Source organism: Ambystoma mexicanum, chromosome 12, assembly GCF_040938575.1.
Source record: "Ambystoma mexicanum isolate Mex_15411 chromosome 12, UKY_AmexF1_1, whole genome shotgun sequence".
In the NCBI taxonomy this organism is placed as follows: Eukaryota; Metazoa; Chordata; class Amphibia; order Caudata; family Ambystomatidae; genus Ambystoma; species Ambystoma mexicanum.
The window spans coordinates 456,867,584-456,881,033 of NC_090936.1; the positions used below are offsets into that span (position 1 = coordinate 456,867,584).

General features: G+C 42.8%; 1 protein-coding gene and 1 long non-coding RNA gene across 2 annotated transcripts in view; one reads left to right on the forward strand and one right to left on the reverse strand.

The window, feature by feature from the left end:
• The window catches only part of GPR19 (G protein-coupled receptor 19), a 279,024-nt gene that overhangs the window by 74,117 nt on the left and 191,457 nt on the right, over window positions 1–13,450 (forward strand). The window lies entirely within an intron of this gene.
• LOC138513652 (uncharacterized) overlaps window positions 1–13,450 on the reverse strand; it is a 32,279-nt gene that overhangs the window by 5,817 nt on the left and 13,012 nt on the right. The window contains exons 2-5 of the long non-coding RNA XR_011281792.1: window positions 10,091–10,180; window positions 9,619–9,709; window positions 4,445–4,520; window positions 85–236 (exon numbers count right to left, since the gene is read on the reverse strand). This is a non-coding gene — a long non-coding RNA (uncharacterized lncRNA). The remainder of the gene's footprint in view (window positions 1–84; window positions 237–4,444; window positions 4,521–9,618; window positions 9,710–10,090; window positions 10,181–13,450) is intronic.

Genomic DNA, 13,450 nt, shown 5'->3' on the forward strand with positions numbered 1-13,450 from the left:
AAAGGGAATGCCTCCCCATGGGGACGTCAAATGTACCCTCCTCCCACAGACATCAAACAGATAAAAAAAATAAATACAGCTTACCTGCTGACTGGAAAAGCACTACTGCCTTGAAATCATTTTTCTTCACTTATCTCTTCTACTTTCTTCAAGACCCCCTATCAGCCATTTACAAAGGCTCAAATTCCCCATCCTTACAAATACACCGAGAATGAGTGCCATGATTGAGTTATTGCCTAAAAGAAGAAATTTAAAAAAGTAAATTTAGTATGCTCCAAGTATTTGGGAAACTTGTCTGTACCTAAAACCATTAATTTATAGGAGGGCTTGCTATGGATGTTCCTGCCTGATGTGTCTCCATTTGTGAGTGAAGCGTCTCTTGGTGCTTGGTAACTTCCTCCAAGATGTTCACCCATTTTGGCTTCAACTAGTTGCATCTGCTCGCTAATGAAATTAGAGGTGGGTGTTCTGGAGAGTCAATACGTTAACTGCAGAACTCTTCTAAAAAGTCATTTTGTGTGTATCCTTTGAAAGACAAGCACCTGTTTCATTTTCTTAATATAAACCACAGAGTCCCAGCTTGCAGACAGCAACATGTACAAGAAATTATAGGGACCAGAAAATAGGGGTTTGCAGAAACTATTTCTACTCTCCTCAAGGTCGGGGCGGCTCAGCATAAAAAGGCTTGAAGACCACTGCCTTAAGGGGATAAAGTGACCTCCCAGTTTCAAATAGCAAAGCAATTAGCACTCCTTTCACGCACAGGTCAGAAACCTCCTTCTACCGCGCTAGTCCCTGATATACAAGGCTGCTGAAACATCAGCTCCAAGCTCCACAACATCTAGCGAGAATGACATGGTCCCATCTTTAGAGATAAAACAAAATCATAAAAAGCTTCATAAACAATGATCAAAAATTAATGACAGTGACCACTAGCCCTGACAAGCAAGTTATGAAGTTCACATATCGTCAATTAACTTCTGAAGCGCAATGGTTGGAAAAAACAACCCGCATTGTAGAGGAAATAAAAACCCTCCAGGAACCTCATCAACCTATATAGAGAATGTGACACAAGTTTAACTAGAACATGCAGTAATTCTGAGCCCCTGAAACTTACATTTGTATTTATTAAATCATACAGCAATCCAAAGTGTTGAGTCATAGAGGGGATTTATAACACTGACCCTGCACCTAAAGGCTAGCACAACTAGCCCTACTGTGCACTGAAAAGGTAATGGAAAACTGGGGTAAACAAGCTCTCTCTATGTTCTTTAAAATAAATAGCATAAAAGCAATACAACAGCTCTGTCTCATGGGTATAGCATCCGTAACTTCCAGCAGTGAAAAAATAATTTACAATACAAAATGATAGTGTTTGAATACCAGAGAGTTCGCTTTTTATGGGGGGCAGCTTTACAGAACCTTTTAGGGGTGCTTTGAACTTCAGAGTATCTTCTTTTCCTATAGACCTTACACAAATCTAAAAACTGATGCACATACTGTAAACAATCTTCCCTAGCTGGAGGGATTGGGGGTCTGAGACTCTCCTTTAATGCAAATTCAGTTGCTGGACAATTAATGGATGCTACTTTTTTTTGTTGGCTGGTGTTCAATGACTTAAAGCAATGATCAGGCTGCAAGCAATGTTAAGAGAAATAGATGGGGGGGTGGGAGGGGCATCTGTCCACTGTTGGTTAGAGGAGCCTTTTTTCTCCCTTCTTAATGAGAGCTTGGATGGCCGATATCATCTGCAACCATTCTCTGTGCACAGAATCACAACAGCCAATCTAATTTGGAGCTTTTGTAAAGTAAAGCCCAAAGCGCCCTGTGCCACCAGAAGCCAGGAATCAAATATAGAGCGCATTCATCACCGGCCGGAGACTACACCTGGAAGTGTGTGCAGCACAGACTGTACCACACACCGGCTCAAACAGTCTGCCACACACTTCAAAACGTAGCCAGCCTTCATGCCAGCCACAGCACCCTGCTTCAGAATTCAGCAATATTGAAGATGCAGCGAAAGTCACACATGCTACCCACTTACCACACATTAACAATCCCCACACAAGGGAAATCAATGGCAGCGGGCATCTGTGCACCGGCATGTAGCTGTCTGGACAACTTATTTGAAATGACAAGCATAGCGCCATCGTGCTCTTTACAGACACTCCAGTTTATAGCTATTTTGCGATCCTGCAAAATTTTCATACTTTTTTGACCACAAACTTTGACCTACAACTCCCCCTAAGAAAAATGTACCTGCTTTTTGGGGGGGGGGGGGCTATGCACGTGGACTCTAAAATGTCCATTGGTTGTGAGCGGGTATCGCGCGCTGGTGTTAAATGGTGCCCCAAATGGAGGTGTGGGTGCCAAAAAAAAAAGAAAAATAAACATCTTTCTAAATCATTGCTTGCAATAACTAAAATTAGATTAGAGGGCAAATATATGTAAACACAGCATTTAGAATGATTTGCTACAGAGGACTTGACTAACTAGTGTTGCATATTTATTTCTTACAGTAACATTTGACATGTAACAATTTGTTTCTTAAATATAACCAACTTTGAGATTACTATCAACGCAGTCACTTGCAAGTTGGACAGTGGCATACTGGAGAATTAGTGTGAAAGGTGGGCCTGTCTTTCAGCAGCCAGCCTGTCACTATTGGGTATAATTTTTGCAATAGCCAATCATATTCTTCCAGCTTTACTCAATATTTAGTCTTTAGGGCTGCAAGTGCTGAGAATCCTATCTCACAAAAGGTAGGAGGTGCTGCAAGGTAAACAGTACATGGACTGGACATTTGGATAAAGTTGGAAACTCTGCATTTTGCCAAAGACAGTTTTTTTTTATTGGCTTTCCCGTAGGTGGTCACTTTGATAATTTATATAGCGCCTATACACAATGTGTTTCAAAGCGCTTCAAGGCAAGGGAGGGGAAAAAAATACAATGACATTCTTACAAGGCCATGAACAAAGGAATGTGAAATTAACTATTGTGCTCGGCATGGCAACATTTCAGATAGTGCAAGAACTTACAGAGAGGAGTTGGGAGGGAAAAGGGAACAGACAGGCGACTACCATACTAGGCCTGACGACATTTCGATTAGAGCCAGAGATTAACAAGAGGTAAGGGAGAAGGGGGAGGAGAAAGGAGGAGAGGACCAAAACAACCGACTATCGTACTAGAACTGACAACATTTCAGATAGTGCTCGTAAGGAAGGGGAGGAGACAAACATTTGTTGCAATCATACTAGGTCCGGGAACAATTCTGATAAGAGTGCACAGAAAAAGTAATGGAGAGCGGGAGGAGAGAGGAGACAAGAACAAAGAGGAGAACAAAGAGTAAAACAGAAGTGCAGAGAAGCATAGGGGAGAGCAAATACAATGTTGCAGGGAACAGAAAATGTAAGCAAGGAGTCAAGATGACGATGGGCACAGCCCGATTCAGGGCCACCCCTCGTACGAGATGCAGGGGAGGTCCAGCATGTGAAGGCAAAGCACCAAGAGTCAATGTGTCCACAAAGTCAAATCCAAGTGTTGGCAACAGGTCGGTGATGGTGAACCATACCATGACAACTCCTGCATCGATTAGGTGGAGGGGGTGGGGAAAGCAGGAAAGAAGAGATCAGGCAAAGCAAGGGAAGGGTGAAGGGGGGCAGCTATCAAGGGGACCAGGGGGGCAGGCCAACAGACATCACGAGGACCAGGTAGGGGGCCACAGGCAGCGTTCCGGGGGCAGGGAGGGGCCTTTGTAGTAGTGGGGGTGGTTGGCTTCCGCCTCCCGGTTGCTATGATTGGCTTAAGAGCCAAATGCAACCAATAGGAGGGGGAGGGGGAGGGAGAAAATGGAGGAGGCGAGGTCCAGACAGTAGGTCCAATTGAAAGGAAAAAAAAGTGGCAGCAAACAATGAGGCAGGGCTGCAAGATGCCTACAATCCGACAGCAAAGGCATTGGAGTGAGAAAACACTGCTGATCTTGTGGAATCCTCGTAGTGCAGCGAAAGTCATTTTTAAAGCATTTCTTCTCTTCAAAAATCATGTCGCACCAACAAGCACTGCAATAATAAAACCAGGTTTACCCCAGTAATATCAGATGGAAAGGCAGCATGGCGAGGCAGATGATAAAGCCTCAAGCATTGTCGTCGGGATCAGGAAGCAGCAAAGAGGCAAGGTGAGAATCATAGCACACCTTTGCTCAGGCAGGTGTCATGACAACTCAACCAATCCTGCGTCTCGGGCCGTCATTACATAGCCATAACCAATCTTCCTCTGTACATAGTCTGTAATTCATACGTGCAATTTAAAGTACATGCTGAAAAGGGATTTCTCCTATCAAAGAAATGCCTGAAAGTATTACTGAAAAGGCAGCCTTATAGGCAAATTTGCACCTAAACCAAACTCCCCAAAGGGCTTGTTCAGATCACAGCAAAGCAATACTTGCCTATATTTGTGCTTGTTTCTTGTATCCTAGAGTTCCCACAAGCACTAAACTGGCATGTTAGTGCAATCCGATCTACCTGCACAAAGAACCAAACATTGTAAGTTAGTGGTGTGCAGACTGCAAGTTAATATCTTGAGGTCCCTCCCTGACACTGTGCTTCTATGCTCTTGACGCTCCATTAGTTCCTTCGGGAGGTGGGCCCCTAACGTGTGCTAGGAAAGGCTGAACCACCCAGTCATTGATGTTACAACTGTCCCCTGGAAAGTAATTGTTCCGAGATGGCTTCCTATTAGTTCAGCAACATATGAAAGATCATACTCTGTCTCCTCAAGAGCATCAAAGGCTCTTCTTTCCTCTGATCTAAACCCAGGAGAAAGTGTCTCACTTTGTTCCCAAGTTCATAAACGCAATTTAAATCCTTTCCCCTAGAGAGCCACCTGAGCTCTGTGTGAAACAAAGCATGTTCGGCTCCCATTTCTGCACATAGTATGGTAAACAGACGGGCTCTTGTGGGGTGCATCTTATACAATGTACAATCTTTACAACAGAAGTCAGCACCTCTGAAAGTTAATTCCCCATATTGCACACAGGCAAAGCTTCCCAGTGTTATCACACAGTGTATCCACAGTACATCTGGAGCTACTGCCAACACTTTTGCTTTTAACCCAGCTCAGCACCACACATTGATGAAGCACCATCTGTGCAAATACCAACACAAGCCTCCCACTTTAGGCAGTGGGAACTAGGAAGTAGTTAATGTCAAAGACTACAGATGCAGTTGCTCTGCCCTGAATTGGTTTACAAAATAAGAAATCCTCCAATATTTCTTTTCCATGGCAGTACCTCACATAAGCAATTAACTGTGCTTCTATTGAAAGGTCAGTGGCCTCATCCAACTGTTTCAAGCGCAATTACAATTCTGTACCAATATCAAAGGACAGATCAGTGATGTGGTGGAAAATTGTGATGTCAGACATAAGGATACTTTTGCATTTCTCTGCTGCACCGTCACCACGCATTACCCAGTTGACAGTGAGAAATGTTGGCATAATTACTTTCTCAGTATCTGTAAAGACTGTTTTCGCCCAGATTTGGTAAGAAGCTTCCAACGCATTTGCCGGTACCGAAGCCACATTTTTTAATGGCCACCACACACAAGTGCCTCTCCCAAATTGCTCCCCCCTTACCTACCAGAAAATATTATTCTGGTCACATCTGCCAGACCCACTCGATCTCACCATGCTAAAATGATGTACATCCCCCACCTTCAAAAGAACTAAATCTGGATGCTCCAGCTTCCAACATCTAGTGCCCAAACACTGGAATGCCTTGCCCACAGCACTCAGAAATGAAGCATCATACACAGTCTTCCGGAAAGCCCTTAAAACTAAACTGTTTAACTAAATCTGTAATTGTCAATAGTTTTTACATTGTTCCACTGTAACCAATGAACACACTGCCAACTCATTCCTTTAACATGTAATTCTAGTGTGTGTTTGTACCCATTAATGTCTATTACTGTCATCATTGTCACTTTTCTGTACTACTCTCGCAACTAAGTAAGTTGTATTGCAACAGCGCCACGATGCCCAAGGGCCGTTTGTGCGCTTTATAAATGTGAATAAATAAATACAGTCCAAAACTCACCTCTGCCTACTGCGACGACTAGCCCCTGCGCACACTCGTGTGTCCAGGGTTGATTAGAAAGACCGATCTGTGCAGTCACGGAGCATTTTTTCTAAATCGACTTAAACCCCCCCAAAATCGGTACAGTGAAAAGATCTTTTCACTTAGTACCAACCAATGATCCATCTAAAAAAAAGGAGCCTGTATCTTGAGTGTAGGCCTAGCAACCGGCCACCTCGCCACTTTGTTTACCCAGACCAGGTGAGTAGAAAGGCCACAGGACTACTTTGGGCCCGTTTTACAAAATAGTTAAAATATCTCCTGGCCAAGTGGAGCCTTGTTCCCCATCTCTCCGTCTCCCTCCCGACTCGTTTCCCATGCTTTTCTCCCCCCCCCCCACCTCCTACCAATGATTCCACCCCCCCCCCGGTTGGCTACCTGATAGTCATACCTGACCTTCCCGAGGCAGACCTCTGCCCAGCAGCCCCTGCGGCTAAGGGCTCCAAGGCAAAGGGCAGCACCAACAGGGGCAGCTCCAGTGAGTGTCCGCAGGGAAGCCAGTGGCCAGCCACCAACCACCAAAGTAAGTGTGGCATGGGTGGGGAGTAGAGCAATTACGTTACTCCAAAAAAACTGTCACTCTACAGTACCCTACCTCTGAACTGTGATTGCTGGCATATGCCACACTTAGATGGAATTGTGAATGTTAGGAAGAATTCTCATAAATGTGCCAATTCCTCCCACCTTAGAGCCCTCCAGCTCTTTTGCTAAACTTTGGGACTTGGAACTTTTTAATTGTTTGTTTTCTGTGTTTGTTTCTTTTGATTATGGAGTTTAGACAACTCCATAGGCATTCTTTTTGTGGCACACAGCACCCTCAGCAGTGGCGCAGGGAAGCCTTTCCAGGCTCTCCCAAGGTTTAAATACCTTCTTCTCTGGGATAAACTACTGTTTCCCAGAGAAGGTAAAGTGAAATTGACTTAAATTCCTAGACCCAGCTATCTTACAATAGAGGGCAGAAGTGAGGGAAGTGCCCGAAACTCCCTGTGCTTAGTCTCCTAGGTGACCCAAATGCACTCTGTGGTGATTAGCTGGCTGACTGTCCAGTAAGGACAGCCACCCTGCTGGGTGAGTGACAGCTAGGCTGAAATGAATGGGAAAGAACTGAATAAAAGGCGAGACTCTTGGCTTGGAAGGCAGAGTCGACTACTGGAACGAAAGAACCGAAGACAAGCTTGAAGAGGACGGCTACTGCAACTCCTGGGCCGTTGGTTTGCCGGGTAAAGCCCTGCTGCAGGTCCAAATCAAGTTCACCTCGACAGAGAAGCCCCTGCAAGGACGACTTCTCCCTTTGAGTTGGTGTCACCAATCAACTCGACCAGAAGCCACCTGGACACCTTATCTCAGAGCTGGTTGTATTTTCCTCTGAGTGTGCAGGAAACCGAATAACCAGGGAGAGGGACACCAGTTTGTGTGCTTGATTTACAGCTAACGGAATCGAAGATTTGCCAGTTGCAAGCTTTTTGATCAGTCCCAGTGCAGGAGTCCCCCCGACGTCCTCCTTGTCCCCACGATTGAGGCCCAGGAACAGTGAGATCTGCCAGGAACAGAAGTCATTGGCTGCCTCTTTTTCTAAGGTACTGTAAAAAACAGACAGAGCACTTACCTCTAGCGGTGAAAGTGCTTTAAACTTTCCCTACTCACAGGCCTAATCAGCTTGTGACCCAACATATGATCTTCTTGCTACAAATATTCCTAATAACTTTTGCAGAGACTTTTCCGTTTAACTACCAAAACTGCTTTGTCCTATCCAAGATTTTAGCCCATTGTCTTTGGCCTAGCCTATTGAATTGACTCGTCTGGTGAACTCTAAATATTTGCACTGTCTAAGAATATTGTAACCTTTCATGTTCTAATAATCTTTGCCTTTTACTCCTCTTGAAAAGGATTTCTGAATTGACATTGAAGTGGATGTGTGTGTATGATATAATTGCCTCATTCTATTGAATGGTTATTAATAAGTATTTTTAACCAAGAAACCTTGAGTGTAAGGGTTTATTTGAACACCTGTGATTGTAGACCTCTGTGTAACATCATTACAGCTCACATTCCCTCTTGAGATAAGCCTGGCTACTCAGCCCCATTACCAGAATTGTGTGGTACAGACTTATACCAGAGGTTGGTTTTGCTTAAACCTGTTGTCTGTAGTGGTCCCAGAGGGTACTGCATTCAAACTTTACCTAACATGCACGCTTAGATGGGATTGTGAATGTTAGCATATGCCACACTTTATTGTGAACATTAGCCTGTGTCGCATCTAGATAGGATCGTGAATGTCAGCATGTGCAACACTTGGATAGAATTTGTGAACTCATTTGGATGGAATCATGAACATAAGCCTGCATCACATCTCGATAGTAATGTGAAGGTTAGCATATCCCACAGAATGGAACTGTGAATGATAACATATGCCACACTTACATGGAATTGTGCACATTGGCCTGAGTCACATCCAGATACGATTATCAAGGTTAGCAGGTGCCACACTCAGATGGAATAGTGAACAGACTCGGACAGAATTGCGAATGTCAGCATGTGCCACACTTTGATAAGACTGTAAATAATAGCCTGCATCACAACTAGATAGGATTCTGAATGTCAGCTAGTGCCTCATCTAGACTGCATCAGGGTTCCTATCAAACCCAAATTTCAATAGAATTGTGAACACTAGCTTCCTTGCCATATAGACAGGATTTTCGAAGCCAGCGCCACACTTTGATACAATTCTTAAATTTTTGCGGGCATCACATATAGAAAGGATTAGCCAGTACCGATCTAGATAGAAATATTCACGCACCACATCCAGTAAGAACATGTAAATCTAGTACATCACAACAGCGATGCCAATAACCAACCCACTAATAATTTCACCCCTCTGCATACACCTTGCAAACTCACAACCCTATCCCAAAACAAACCGCACATAGGCTTGCACAACAGCACACAACGTCTACCCCCTAGCCCAGCGAACAGTGTTAACTAGGTTGAGACTGTCACATCACTGCTCTCTTGCACTTTTCCCGCTTGCTCACTCACCCCCCCCCCTTTCCAGAACCGCCAGAGTGCCAGGGAACCACTCCGTTGGTGATAGTGTGCAATATCCTTTAACATTACATTCGTTTTTTAAAAACAATTTGTATTCAAAAATTTTAAATGCGTAACAAAAAAAAGATTTAAAATGTCAAACACCACATGCAAAGACTCAAAGGAACCAGGCGAAAAGCTTAGGGGGAAAAAATCCCTTACAAAAATGGGTCAGACATGCTGGTTGGACATTGATACAAGTCTCCGAAGACTCCCTGTTCTGATCGTGATGTCTTAGCGCGGTTTCTTGTTTCTATTTTTTTTTTTTTTTTTTAAAAGCGTGGTCCTGGACTAGGCCACAGATTTGCAGTAAAAACCACACCTGGATGCACATTGCACAGGGCTGATTTAAACCTTCAGCACTTCTACTCAACCAATGGTACATACGGAAAATAAATCCTTACCTGCCTGCATGACTAGGTCAAGTGCTTCACTGGATTTTTTTCTTGCTGCGACACAGGTGGTTAGGTTGATACATCAACACTTGGAGCGATGCTGCAATGAAAACAGTTGGTCAAGGATACATGGATCCACCTAAGACTTCAAAATTAAGATTAGATGAGCAGGGGTTAAAACCAGCTCTTGGGTGTTAGGCATCAGCTAGTAAGCAGGCCCTAACGCTGGGAAACCAGGAGAGTAATTGTAATTGGTTACACGCTTAATACCAGGAGGTTTCCAAACGCTGCCCGGGGGGGGGGACGTCAGCGCTTGGAAAGCTCTGGGTATTAAGCATGTAACCAATTACAATTACTCTCCTAAAAAAAAAAATAAACATAAAATCGAACCTGTGTTGCTCTGTGTCGTCTTGCTTCCAAGGCGAGCACGTTGCCACCATCACTCACAGCAAAATAGTTTTTAAAAAAAAGGCGTTCTTACCATCGGCAAGTCCTACTACAGATGTCAGGATTTTTTATGGTGCCACTGCTGCTGGGGACTTTGCTGTCCTAGATGGAATGATGAAAGTTCCTGCAATTGAAAAAGTACAATAAAAATATATAAATAAAGATTATAGATGTACCAGATTGACCCTACCAATATTTAAGCACTACACTAGACCAGTCAGCGCACAGCCTCCCTGCAACACAAAGGGACCTAGGGTGCAGGGTCGTACTGTGAAATCACCAAAGATCCTACAGACCAGTCCACCCCAGCTGGCAGAGAGCACATACTGAAAACGCGACTCATAGTCAAATAAATGATAGAGCGCAAAGCATCCACCCTTTCTATTCGGTTCCATGTCTTAAAATCGCAGCAAAAATGGCTCGGTATACACAAGATCGTGGCACAAATGCTGTGGTTTTGCCATCACAATCATGTAAAGGATGCAGGGGACACCCCCAGAGCCATTATACCATTTAAGGTGAGCAGGGGATATCCCCCACGCCCCTGGGGTACACCTTGACCGGTTAAACCACAATTCTTTTACTGGAAACATTTTTGCCACAATTTACCTTCTATTCCCTGCCTATAATAGTTGAAAAGTCCAGCCTGCTGGCATTCCAGTCATTCATCCACATATCTTACATAGAATCAAAAGAAGTGCTTAACCGACAGAGCTAACTTTCGGAAACATTGAGTAATAGCCATTTGGCTTTTACTTCAGTTTGTTGACAGCGTTGAAGTAGCAGCAGACTCTGCCGCGGCTGTCATGCCACATTCGAGGGCGCCTACAAGGGCACCTGGCTTCTCTGCAACATATGGTGCCCCACGCAGACGAAGACCTGGCACCCACAGCAGGAATATATACATTACTTTTTTTTTAAGTTTGGTTGTAAATAACCTTTCAAATCAAAATGAAAAATCAATAGCATCATGGTAATCATATTAAATTACAGTAATATTTGCATACAATTTAGTGTGTGCATCATACACGCTAGCAACATACAATTCCTATTTTTAACAGTCTTAGCAATGTGACAAGATGAACAATGCAATTCGTGTTAACAGAAAACAAAGATCGATTTCATTATATATATTTTTTTTAAATTGGGTTTCGTGCTAACAAGATGCGGCCAATTCCAATCATTGTACACATGTTGTAGAAGGACGATGACAAAGCGGGCTACAAAATTATTGTTATTTTAGGATGATAGGTAAGCGTGCAAGATTATACTGTAGCTATGTTTGCACAATATTAACATTTTAGAGGTTTATTCCGACAAATCTTGCCAAATAGACTGCCATTAGATGTTCAGTCCCGATAAAAACAAATATATAATTGTGCCTATATTTGAAGAAATTCAGTGGGTGTTAATATCATAAGCAACATTTGATGAATTGGTGAAAATATTCTTAACTTAGTGAGATTAGTGCAGTGTACAAGTAGATGTTCTAAGGTCTCAGGTTGAGTATTCAAGTAACAAAATATGCATAGTATTTATTTCCTGGTTTCTCAATCGAGTTGCTGCTAGCAGTACTTTTGGGGGCCATAAATTAAAACGCAATCTCATTAAATGAGTGCACTAGTTTTGGTCTGGAAAACTCAGCAAATAGGTCAGAATTTAAATTTGATTGGCCAGTTTGTCCCCAAAGTGCCCAATAGTAAAAACCTTGTATTGAACATTCCAATCAAAATACCAATGTTTTTTCTTTGCATGATCAGGGTTAGCGATTAAGACATTTTCTTCAATGTCTGCTTGATTCACGATTATCATGCAGTTTTGTTTCCACGTAAGTGCCAGTACTGGTATTAAAGTATATTCAAACATTGATTTAATTAGGCATTTTCTGAAAAGCATTAGAGCATGCCAAGACACAGCGGCATTTCCACGTAAGTGCCAGTACTGGTATTAAAGTATATTCAAACATTGATTTAATTAGGCATTTTCTGAAAAGCATTAGAGCATGCCAAGACACAGCGGCACTGAGCAATACGAGTCCCAGTTCATGATGGACCACTTGGATAGGGAAGCTTTTAGGTATGGGTACAACACAGAACACACCTTCTAGATAGCCCCCAGTCTGGGTGGTGTTTTCAGGTAGTTTAGCCTGGGCCCCATATATTACTACAGGTATGATTTTTGTTTGTAGAAATTTATCACAGGCAGATAAGAGAATTTGACATATTTTCGGTATAATAATATAGCTTGGGAACACAACGATTCCATTTTATCTTTTATTTTACGTTTGTATGGTCTGATCTATTATCACTGATGTTTTGCTCTAAACATTTGTATTCATGAAGGAGGTCAAGATTTTGTGTTCCGATTGACCACTTGGGTAGAAATTTGTATTACGTGAGGTGCATTGCATTATCAGGATGTTCAATTTGCGAGTATTTTCTGATGCATATTTTTTTGCAACATATGTAGTTGTCTCTGCAAACCGATAGGTGTCTGATCTACTAAAATGAGATCTGCGTAGAGGAGCCACGCTATCGGATATTGTCCAAATTTAAGGGGGGGGGGGTGATCTAGTGGTTTCTAGATGGTGGTTTATGTCTGTAATGTAAAAGTTAAGAGTTGAGGCCATAATGCATCCCTGTTTAAGACCACAGAGAGTACAAATGGACTGGGATAAAAGTCGGTCTTGATTTAGTTTCACTGGATAGATGTATTGGAGTAAAATTGATGGTAAATTAAGAATGTAGGACAGATATCCTGCTTCCAGTAATTTCTGCCATAGGAGATTTCTTGTGATGGAGTCAAAAGCATATAATTATATATTTAATGATAATACTTGTAATGCCGAGGATGAGTACATTGAGGGGGGTGCCCAGATCAGATACAAATTCAGATTGATGGACATCCGTCAGGGCTGTAGATTCAGCCATTTGTTAAGGTCTCTAAGAACTAGTTGGGTGACGATTTTTCCAGGGATGTCCAAAAGGGCAATCAGCCGATAGTGTGTTATGATTTGCATATTGGAATCAATATTGATTGTTTCCAAGATGAAGGTCCAAAATCGAGGTCCACTGTGCAGGATGGGCTTTCAAAATAGCATTTGAAAGTCCATCAGGCGCCAGTGCTCTTTTTTGATTTGCACGAGAATATCAACGTGCTCAGTTATCAATGAGCTTAATTCATTTTTACATGGGATCAGCAAATAGGGTGGTGAAGTAGGCGACCCAGGTTTGTTCACCTATCACACCGAATAAAAGTGATGCTGTATCAGTGCCCTCCTTAAGCAGGCGCCATATCTGGCTACTCGATTTCTATACTAGTGCCACAAGCACAGATTCACCAGCTTCTTGTACCTTAGTTGTTTTAGAAAATTCTTGTAGGTGGTACGAATATT